Source organism: Entelurus aequoreus, linkage group LG10 (genome assembly GCF_033978785.1).
Source record: "Entelurus aequoreus isolate RoL-2023_Sb linkage group LG10, RoL_Eaeq_v1.1, whole genome shotgun sequence".
Classification (NCBI taxonomy): domain Eukaryota; kingdom Metazoa; phylum Chordata; class Actinopteri; order Syngnathiformes; family Syngnathidae; genus Entelurus; species Entelurus aequoreus.
Window position 1 is genome coordinate 41,258,633 of NC_084740.1, and position 11,514 is coordinate 41,270,146.

At 40.9% G+C, this 11,514-nt stretch overlaps 1 protein-coding gene across 1 annotated transcript in view; it reads left to right on the forward strand.

The window, feature by feature from the left end:
• gbe1b (glucan (1,4-alpha-), branching enzyme 1b) overlaps positions 1-11,514 on the forward strand; it is a 341,974-nt gene that overhangs the window by 196,679 nt on the left and 133,781 nt on the right. The gene's annotated exons all lie outside the window — the stretch shown is intronic.

Genomic DNA, 11,514 nt, shown 5'->3' on the forward strand with positions numbered 1-11,514 from the left:
ATAATAATAATACTACATGTGTGTATTATCTGACACCATAATAATACTACATGTGTGTATTATCTGACACCATAATAATAATACTACATGTGTGTATTATCTGACACCATAATAATAATACTACATGTGTGTATTATCTGACACCATAATAATACTACATGTGTCTATTATCTGACACCATAATAATACTACATGTGTGTATTATCTGACACCATAATAATACTACATGTGTGTATTATCTGACACCATAATAATAATACTACATGTGTATTATCTGACACCATAATAATACTACATGTGTGTATTATCTGACACCATAATAATACTACATGTGTGTATTATCTGACACCATAATAATACTACATGTGTGTATTATCTGACACCATAATAATACTACATGTGTGTATTATCTGACACCATAATAATAATACTACATGTGTGTATTATCTGACACCATAATAATAATACTACATGTGTGTATTATCTGACACCATAATAATAATACTACATGTGTGTATTATCTGACACCATAATAATACTACATGTGTGTATTATCTGACACCATAATAATACTACATGTGTGTATTATCTGACACCATAATAATACTACATGTGTGTATTATCTGACACCATAATAATACTACATGTGTGTATTATCTGACACCATAATAATACTACATGTGTGTATTATCTGACACCATAATAATACTACATGTGTGTATTATCTGACACCATAATAATAATAATACTACATGTGTGTATTATCTGACACCATAATAATAATACTACATGTGTGTATTATCTGACACCATAATAATACTACATGTGTGTATTATCTGACACCATAATAATACTACATGTGTGTATTATCTGACACAATAATAATACTACATGTGTGTATTATCTGACACCATAATAATACTACATGTGTGTATTATCTGACACCATAATAATAATACTACATGTGTGTTTTATCTGACACCATAATAATACTACATGTGTGTATTATCTGACACCATAATAATACTACATGTGTGTATTATCTGACACCATAATAATACTACATGTGTGTATTATCTGACACCATAATAATAATACTACATGTGTGTATTATCTGACACCATAATAATACTACATGTGTGTATTATCTGACACCATAATAATAATACTACATGTGTGTAATATCTGACACCATAATAATACTACATGTGTGTATTATCTGACACCATAATAATACTACATGTGTGTATTATCTGACACCATAATAATAATACTACATGTGTGTATTATCTGACACCATAATAATAATACTACATGTGTGTATTATCTGACACCATAATAATACTACATGTGTGTATTATCTGACACCATAATAATACTACATGTGTGTATTATCTGACACCATAATAATACTACATGTGTGTATTATCTGACACCATAATAATACTACATGTGTGTATTATCTGACACCATAATAATAATACTACATGTGTGTATTATCTGACACCATAATAATACTACATGTGTGTATTATCTGACACCATAATAATAATACTACATGTGTGTATCATCTGACACCATAATAATAATACTACATGTGTGTATTATCTGACACCATAATAATACTACATGTGTGTATTATCTGACACCATAATAATAATACTACATGTGTGTATTATCTGACACCATAATAATAATACTACATGTGTGTATTATCTGACACCATAATAATACTACATGTGTGTATTATCTGACACCATAATAATAATACTACATGTGTGTATTATCTGACACCATAATAATAATACTACATGTGTGTATTATCTGACACCATAATAATAATAATACATGTGTGTATTATCTGACACCATAATAATAATACTACATGTGTGTATTATCTGACACCATAATAATACTACATGTGTGTATTATCTGACACCTATAATAATACTACATGTGTGTATTATCTGACACCATAATAATAATACTACATGTGTGTATTATCTGACACCATAATAATACTACATGTGTGTATTATCTGACACCATAATAATACTACATGTGTGTATTATCTGACACCATAATAATATTACTACATGTGTGTATTGTCTGACACCATAATAATACTACATGTGTGTAATATCTGACACATAATAATAATACTACATGTGTGTAATATCTGACACCATAATAATACTACATGTGTGTATTATCTGACACCATAATAATACTACATGTGTGTATTATCTGACACCATAATAATACTACATGTGTGTATTATCTGACACCATAATAATAATACTACATGTGTGTATTATCCGACACCATAATAATACTACATGTGTGTATTATCTGACACATAATAATACTACATGTGTGTATTATCTGACACCATAATAATACTACATGTGTGTATTATCTGACACCATAATAATACTACATGTGTGTATTATCTGACACCATAATAATACTACATGTGTGTATTATCTGACACCATAATAATACTACATGTGTGTATTATCTGACACCATAATAATACTACATGTGTGTATTATCTGACACCATCATAATAATACTACATGTGTGTATTATCTGACACCATAATAATAATACTACATGTGTGTATTTTCTGATACCATAATAATACTACATGTGTGTATTATCTGACACCATAATAATAATACTACATGTGTGTATTATCTGACACCATAATACTACATGTGTGTATTATCTGACACCATAATAATACTACATGTGTGTATTATCTGACACCTTAATAATACTACATGTGTGTATTATCTGACACCATAATAATACTACATGTATGTATTATCTGACACCATAATAATACTACATGTGTGTATTATCTGACACCATAATAATAATACTACATGTGTGTATTATCTGACACCATAATAATACTACATGTGTGTATTATCTGACACCATAATAATACTACATGTGTGTATTATCTGACACCATAATAATACTACATGTGTGTATTATCTGACACCATAATAATACTACATGTGTGTATTATCTGACACCATAATAATAATACTACATGTGTGTATTATCAGTTCTTCACCAGGACGTAGATGAGAAGTTTGACCCCTCGACCTTCAACATTCCTCGCCTCTTCAAGGGCAACTTCAGTCTCCTTGACCTGCCGTTCAGCGATGACCTCCTGGTGCCGTCGTCCAATCAGAGCCGAGCTCTCAGCCGTGACCTGCAAGGCAAGGTAGGTATCATGCAAGGTCAGTATCATGCAAGGTCATGCAAGGTCAGTATCATGCAAGGTCATGCAAGGTCATTATCATGCAAGGTCATGCAAGGTCAGTATCATGCAAGGTCATGCAAGGTCAGTATCATGCAAGGTCAGTATCATGCAAGGTCATGCAAGATCAGTATCATGCAAGGTCAGTATCATGCAAGGTCATGCAAGGTCAGTATCATGCAAGGTCAGTATCATGCAAGGTCATGCAAGGTCAGTATCATGCAAGGTCAGTATCATGCAAGGTCATGCAAGGTCAGTATCATGCAAGGTCAGTATCATGCAAGGTCATGCAAGGTCAGTATCATGCAAGGTCATGCAAGGTCAGTATCATGCAAGGTCATGCAAGGTCAGTATCATGCAAGGTCAGTATCATGCAAGGTCATGCAAGGTCAGTATCATGCAAGGTCATGCAAGGTCAGTATCATGCAAGGTCAGTATCATGCAAGGTCATGCAAGGTCAGTATCATGCAAGGTCATGCAAGGTCAGTATCATGCAAGGTCATGCAAGGTCAGACCTCTTCAAGGTCATGCATGAAAACAAGCCACTAGGGGGCACATTCTACTTATGACATCACATTATCTGGAATTTAACTTTTCATGAAGGAATCAATAAAGTTCCATCCATCAATCATTCCATCCATCCATCCATCATTCCATCCATCCATCCATCAATCATTCCATCCATCCATCATTCCATCCATCCATCAATCATTCCATACATCCATCCATCCATCAATCATTCCATCCATCCATCATTCCATCCATCAATCATTCCATCCATCCATCATTCCATCCATCCATCCATCCATCCATCCATCCATCAATCATTCCATCCATCCATCCATCAATCATTCCATACATACATCCATCCATCCATCAATCATTCCATACATACATCCATCCATCCATCAATCATTCCATCCATCCATCAATCATTCCATCCATCCATCAATCATTCCATCCATCCATCATTCCATCCATCCATCCATCAATCATTCCATCCATCCATCATTCCATCCATCCATCAATCATTCCATACATCCATACATCCATCAATCATTCCATCCATCCATCATTCCATCCATCAATCATTCCATCCATCCATCATTCCATCCATCCATCCATCAATCATTCCATCCATCCATCCATCAATCATTCCATACATACATCCATCCATCCATCAATCATTCCATACATACATCAATCATTCCATCCATCCATCAATCATTCCATCCATCCATCATTCCATCCATCAATCATTCCATCCATCAATCAATCATTCCATCCATCCATCCATCCATCCATCATTCCATCCATCCATCCATCATTCCATCCATCCATCAATCATTCCATCCATCCATCCATCCATCAATCATTCCATCCATCCATCAATCATTCCATCCATCCATCCATCAATCATTCCATCCATCAATCATTCCATCCATCCATCCATCAATCATTCCATCCATCCATCAATCATTCCATCCATCCATCCATCCATCAATCATTCCATCCATCCATCCATCCATCAATCATTCCATCCATCCATCCATCAATCATTCCATCCATCCATCCATCAATCATTCCATCCATCCATCCATCCATCCATCAATAATTCCATCCATCCATCCATCATTCCATCCATCCATCCATCATTCCATCCATCCATCATTCCATCCATCCATCCATCCATCAGGGATGCGGCCATCAGTTTTGGACCGTTTTGGCAAAAAAGCGTGCAATGGTGAATGCAGAGGAATACCTTTTAGTTGTGATACCAACGCTGATGCCTTCTGGCTGATACTTGATTTGTTTTTCATCTCCCGGCTGACAAGCGGCTAGAAGTTAACTGTATGATCGTACACGGTGTAGTCAACTGTATGATCGTACACGGTGTAGTCAACTGCATGAACGTACACGGTGTAGTCAGCTGCATGATCGTACACGGTGTAGTCAACTGTATGATCGTACACGGTGTAGTCAACTGCATGAACGTACACGGTGTAGTCAGCTGCATGATCGTACACGGTGTAGTCAGCTGCATGATCGTACACGGTGTAGTCAGCTGCATGATCGTACACGGTGTAGTCAGCTGCATGATCGTACACGGTGTAGTCAGCTGCATGATCGTACACGGTGTAGTCAGCTGCATGATCGTACACGGTGTAGTCAGCTGCATGATCGTACACGGTGTAGTCAACTGCATGATCGTACACGGTGTAGTCAACTGCATGATCGTACACGGTGTAGTCAGCTGCATGATCGTACACGGTGTAGTCAGCTGCATGATCGTACACGGTGTAGTCAGCTGCATGATCGTACACGGTGTAGTCAGCTGTATGATCGTACACGGTGTAGTCAGCTGTATGATCGTACACGGTGTAGTCAACTGCATGATCGTACACGGTGTAGTCAGCTGCATGATCGTACACGGTGTAGTCAGCTGCATGATCGTACACGGTGTAGTGAACTGCATGATCGTACACGGTGTAGTCAGCTGCATGATCGTACACGGTGTAGTCAGCTGCATGATCGTACACGGTGTAGTCAGCTGCATGATCGTACACGGTGTAGTCAGCTGTATGATCGTACACGGTGTAGTCAGCTGTATGATCGTACACGGTGTAGTCAGCTGCATGATCGTACACGGTGTAGTCAGCTGCATGATCGTACACGGTGTAGTCAGCTGCATGATCGTACACGGTGTAGTCAGCTGCATGATCGTACACGGTGTAGTCAGCTGCATGATCGTACACGGTGTAGTCAGCTGCATGATCGTACACGGTGTAGTCAGCTGCATGATCGTACACGGTGTAGTCAGCTGCATGATCGTACACGGTGTAGTCAGCTGCATGATCGTACACGGTGTAGTCAGCTGCATGATCGTACACGGTGTAGTCAGCTGCATGATCGTACACGGTGTAGTCAACTGCATGATCGTACACGGTGTAGTCAACTGCATGATCGTACACGGTGTAGTCAGCTGCATGATCGTACACGGTGTAGTCAGCTGCATGATCGTACACGGTGTAGTCAGCTGCATGATCGTACACGGTGTAGTCAGCTGTATGATCGTACACGGTGTAGTCAGCTGTATGATCGTACACGGTGTAGTCAACTGCATGATCGTACACGGTGTAGTCAGCTGCATGATCGTACACGGTGTAGTCAGCTGCATGATCGTACACGGTGTAGTCAGCTGCATGATCGTACACGGTGTAGTCAGCTGCATGATCGTACACGGTGTAGTCAGCTGCATGATCGTACACGGTGTAGTCAGCTGCATGATCGTACACGGTGTAGTCAGCTGCATGATCGTACACGGTGTAGTCAGCTGCATGATCGTACACGGTGTAGTCAGCTGCATGATCGTACACGGTGTAGTCAGCTGCATGATCGTACACGGTGTAGTCAACTGCATGATCGTACACGGTGTAGTCAACTGCATGATCGTACACGGTGTAGTCAGCTGCATGATCGTACACGGTGTAGTCAGCTGCATGATCGTACACGGTGTAGTCAGCTGCATGATCGTACACGGTGTAGTCAGCTGTATGATCGTACACGGTGTAGTCAGCTGTATGATCGTACACGGTGTAGTCAACTGCATGATCGTACACGGTGTAGTCAGCTGCATGATCGTACACGGTGTAGTCAGCTGCATGATCGTACACGGTGTAGTCAGCTGCATGATCGTACACGGTGTAGTCAGCTGCATGATCGTACACGGTGTAGTCAGCTGCATGATCGTACACGGTGTAGTCAGCTGCATGATCGTACACGGTGTAGTCAGCTGCATGATCGTACACGGTGTAGTCAGCTGCATGATCGTACACGGTGTAGTCAGCTGCATGATCGTACACGGTGTAGTCAGCTGCATGATCGTACACGGTGTAGTCAACTGCATGATCGTACACGGTGTAGTCAACTGCATGATCGTACACGGTGTAGTCAGCTGCATGATCGTACACGGTGTAGTCAGCTGCATGATCGTACACGGTGTAGTCAGCTGCATGATCGTACACGGTGTAGTCAGCTGTATGATCGTACACGGTGTAGTCAGCTGTATGATCGTACACGGTGTAGTCAACTGCATGATCGTACACGGTGTAGTCAGCTGCATGATCGTACACGGTGTAGTCAGCTGCATGATCGTACACGGTGTAGTCAACTGTATGATCGTACACGGTGTAGTTAACTGTATGATCGTGCACAGTGTAGGTGTAGCTTAACGTGATAATCATCACCTCCATGATGGAAAACACACATTTCTCACCATCTAACCAGTTCTTCTCCAATAGTTTGACCCCGGGGAACATGCTTTATCAGTATCATGCTTTATCAGTATCATGCTTTATCAGTATCATACTTTATCAGTATCATGCTTTATCAGTATCATGCAGTATCATACTTTATCAGTATCATGCAGTATCATGCTTTATAAGTATCATGCAGTATCATACTTTCAATCAATCAATCAATGTTTATTTATATAGCCCTAAATCACAAGTGTCTCAAAGGGCTGCACAAGCCACAACGACATCCTCGGTACAGGGCCCACATACGGGCAAGGAAAAACTCACCCCAGTGGGACGTCAATGTGAATGACTATGAGAAACCTTGAAGAGGACCGCATATGTGGGTAACCCCCCCGCCCCCCTCTAGGGGAGACCGAAAGCAATGGATGTCGAGTGGGTCTGACATAATATTGTGAAAGTCCAGTCCACAGTGGATCCAACACATCGGTGAGAGTCCAGTCCATAGTGGGGCCAGCAGGAAACCATCCCGAGCGGAGACGGGTCAGCAGCGCAGAGATGTCCCCAACCGATGCACAGGCTAGTGGTCCACCCGGGGTCCCGACTCTGGACAGCCAGCACTTCATCCATGGCCACCGGACCTGTGCAACTCCCCCTCCCAAGGGAGAGGGGAGCAGAGGAGAGAAGAAAAGAAATGGCAGATCAACTGGTCTAAAAAGGGGAGTCTATTTAAAGGCTAGATTATACAAATGAGTTTTAAGATGGGACTTAAATGCTTCTACTGAGGTAGCATCTCTAACTGTTACCGGGAGGGCATTCCAGAGTACTGGAGCCCCAATAGAAAACGCTCTATAGCCCGCAGACTTATTTTGGGCTCTGGGAATCACTAATAAACCGGAGTTCTTTGAACGCAGATTTCTTACTTTATCAGTATCATGCTTTATCAGTATCATACTTTATCAGTATCATGCAATATCATGCATGATACTGACAAATCATGATACCGCATGATAATGATAAAGCATAATACTGATGATACTGCTTGATACTTACACAGGAACAGTGTAAGTTGACAGGCCGAGTTCCACTGTTCCTTACACCCACACCCATACACCCACACACCCGCCCCCTCTGCATGATATAATAGACTACAGACTGTGGTGAAGTAGGCCGGCTTCGTCGCGTGAAGAAGCCTACACTTTTTGGTTGTACTTTCCGCTGCATTTGCTGACTGGCGATATATAGAATATTTGGATTTAGTAATTTACTAAGTCAAAGTAATGATGAAATAATGACTTACTAAGTCAAATTAATAAGCGTTTGCAAAAGAGTTAAAAGTGGGGCCACATGCTGACATGCTCAACTCATCATGCTTCATTTATTACAGCATTTGGGAAGCCTGTAGTTGATGTTTATTATGTAAATGTTATATTGTTCTCAACATGTGATAGCAGGGACCCTGCCATTCTAAACTAGGCTGCTGCATTACTAATGATTCATGGAACTAGAGCTGGAAAAATAGCAATAGGAGAGACTATTCATCCCTGAACACTCCAACCTACCGATCTCAGGGCGGTAGGATGGAGTTCAAATCCCAGCCGAGTCATACCAAAGACTATAAAAATGGGACCCATTACCTCCCTGCTTGGCACTCAGCATCAAGGGTTGGAGTTGGGGGTTAAATCACCATAATGATTCCCGGGCGCGGCGCCGCTGCTGCCCAATGCTCCCCAAGGGGATGGGTCAAATGCAGAGGACAAATTTCACCACATCTAGTGTGTGTGTGACAATCATTGGTACTTTAATCTTTAATCTTTTAATCTTAAGTAAGTACGGATAGTTTTAGTTATATTGTAAAACTTACCAACATTGCTTTCAGTGATGAGTCAAGAATCCATAGGAGTAGAACCGCTATGGATGGCCAGAAGACTGAACAGCACTTCTACTTCTGGTTGAAAGCACTAAATGGAAGGACACAGCAGCACCTGCAGTGAGTGAACTCGTCCAAAAGATGGCGCCATAGCACAAACAATAAAAACACCTTTTCAGTGTCTGTGCATATTTTTTTAAATATTTTTATTTGAAGAAAAATCCATAAATTAGCCGCACCATTTTAAAAGCAGCAGGGTTCAAAGTGTAGGGAAAAAGTAGCAGCTTATATTTCGATACTTGAATAAGTCCATTACTAAGATACTTGAATAAGTCCATTGCTAAGATACTTGGTTGGGGGCGTGGTTAATAGGGGAGTATATTTACAGCTAGAATTCACCAACTCAAGTATTTCATATATATATATATATATATATATATATATATATATATATATATATATATATATATATATATGAAATACTTGACTTTCAGTGAATTCTAGCTATATATATATGTATATATATTTATTTTATTATACATATAAATAAAATAAATACTTGAATTTCAGTGTTCCGGGGGCTATCCAGTAGATGGCAGTATTGTCCTGTTTAATTTCTCCTCCGTTCATGACTGGGCCACCGTGTTCAATGGAGAAGTCTGTTGTACAAAATGTACAGGCAACATAATTACATCCACCTTCCCCTTCCAACTGTCCTGGATGAACTGAAATTCTTGTTTCCATTCGTTTTGGAACTTGCAAGCGTATTTCTTCATCTTGCTCGTCGACGGCGTCGCCATGTCTGTAACTTCCTGGTTCTTCTGCTTGGTCTCCTTGTTGTGTGCGCAGTTGTGCACTCCACTCTCTAAAAGCCCTAGATGTTATGACGTCTTTGGGCAGCCAAGCTGTTTATATTGTGGGAAAGCAGACGTGAGAACAGGTTGTCCCCACTCAGGTCCGCATTGAGCTGCAGGGGGCGTGGCCTCCAGCTCCGGCTGAATACCGGGAGTTTGTCGGGAGAAATTTTCTGCCGGGAGGTTGTCGGGAGAGGCGCTGAATACCGGGAGTCTCCCGCTAAAAACGGGAGGGTTGGCAAGTATGTATTAAATACTTTTATGAAACAGCAACTTGTCTTGTTATATTAACCTCTCTATAACTCTTAGTAATGGACTTGTTCAAGTATTGGACTATAAGCCGATCCTTTTTTCCTACACTTCGAACCCTGCTGCTTCTAAAACGGTGCAGCTCAATTATGGATTTTTCTTCGCTGACGACCATAATCATTTTTTTTTATTTTTTAAACATGCTAAGACACTGAAAAAGTCTGTCATTGTTTGTGCTATGGCGCCATCTTTTGGACGAGTTTGCTCACTGCATGTGCTGCTCTGTCCTTCTATTTAGTGCTTTCAACTGGAAGTATAAGTGCTGTTCAGTCTTCTGGCCGTCCGTAGCGTTTCTACTCGTATGGATTCTTCATTCATCACTCCAGGCAACGTGTGTAAGTTTTACAATATAACTACAACTATTCTTACAGACTAAAATGTCCCATGTGTGATGTCTGTAGGAGTGTTTTCATGCATATTTCTACGTACTATGGAAATATAATCAAGCTCGCGTCGTTAGCATTAGCTAATATGCTAACAGGTTTATGAGTGTCGGTATCGTCCGATCCCACTCATAGATGATCCGTATCGCAATCGGCACATCTTTGATATCAAGCGATGTTTTAGAAGTTATTTTTGAAGTAATTGTGGTTGGAGTGAGACCTCCAGAGGTTTGCACATCTTTGTTGCTATCGTGCTGACAGTGGCTTGTCTTCCTGGGTAAAGCTGACCGTGGTCTACAGCTCCTCTCCTGCTCTGAGCCGCTACTTCTCCAAAGCCGAGGTCCACGCCTTCAGGTCAGCGCCGCCATTTTCCTCCCCCGCCATCCCAATCGGCGCTGACCTTCTGCCCCGGTCTTGTTGTGCAGGAACGGCTCGGTGGTGGCCGAGTACTGGCTGACCTTCCTGATGCCGGAGCAGCAGGAGGAGCAGCTGAGGAGGTTCACCTTGAGCAGGGAGATGGTCTACAACGTGCTCAGGCAGTCCCTGCACCAGCAGGAGGACCACA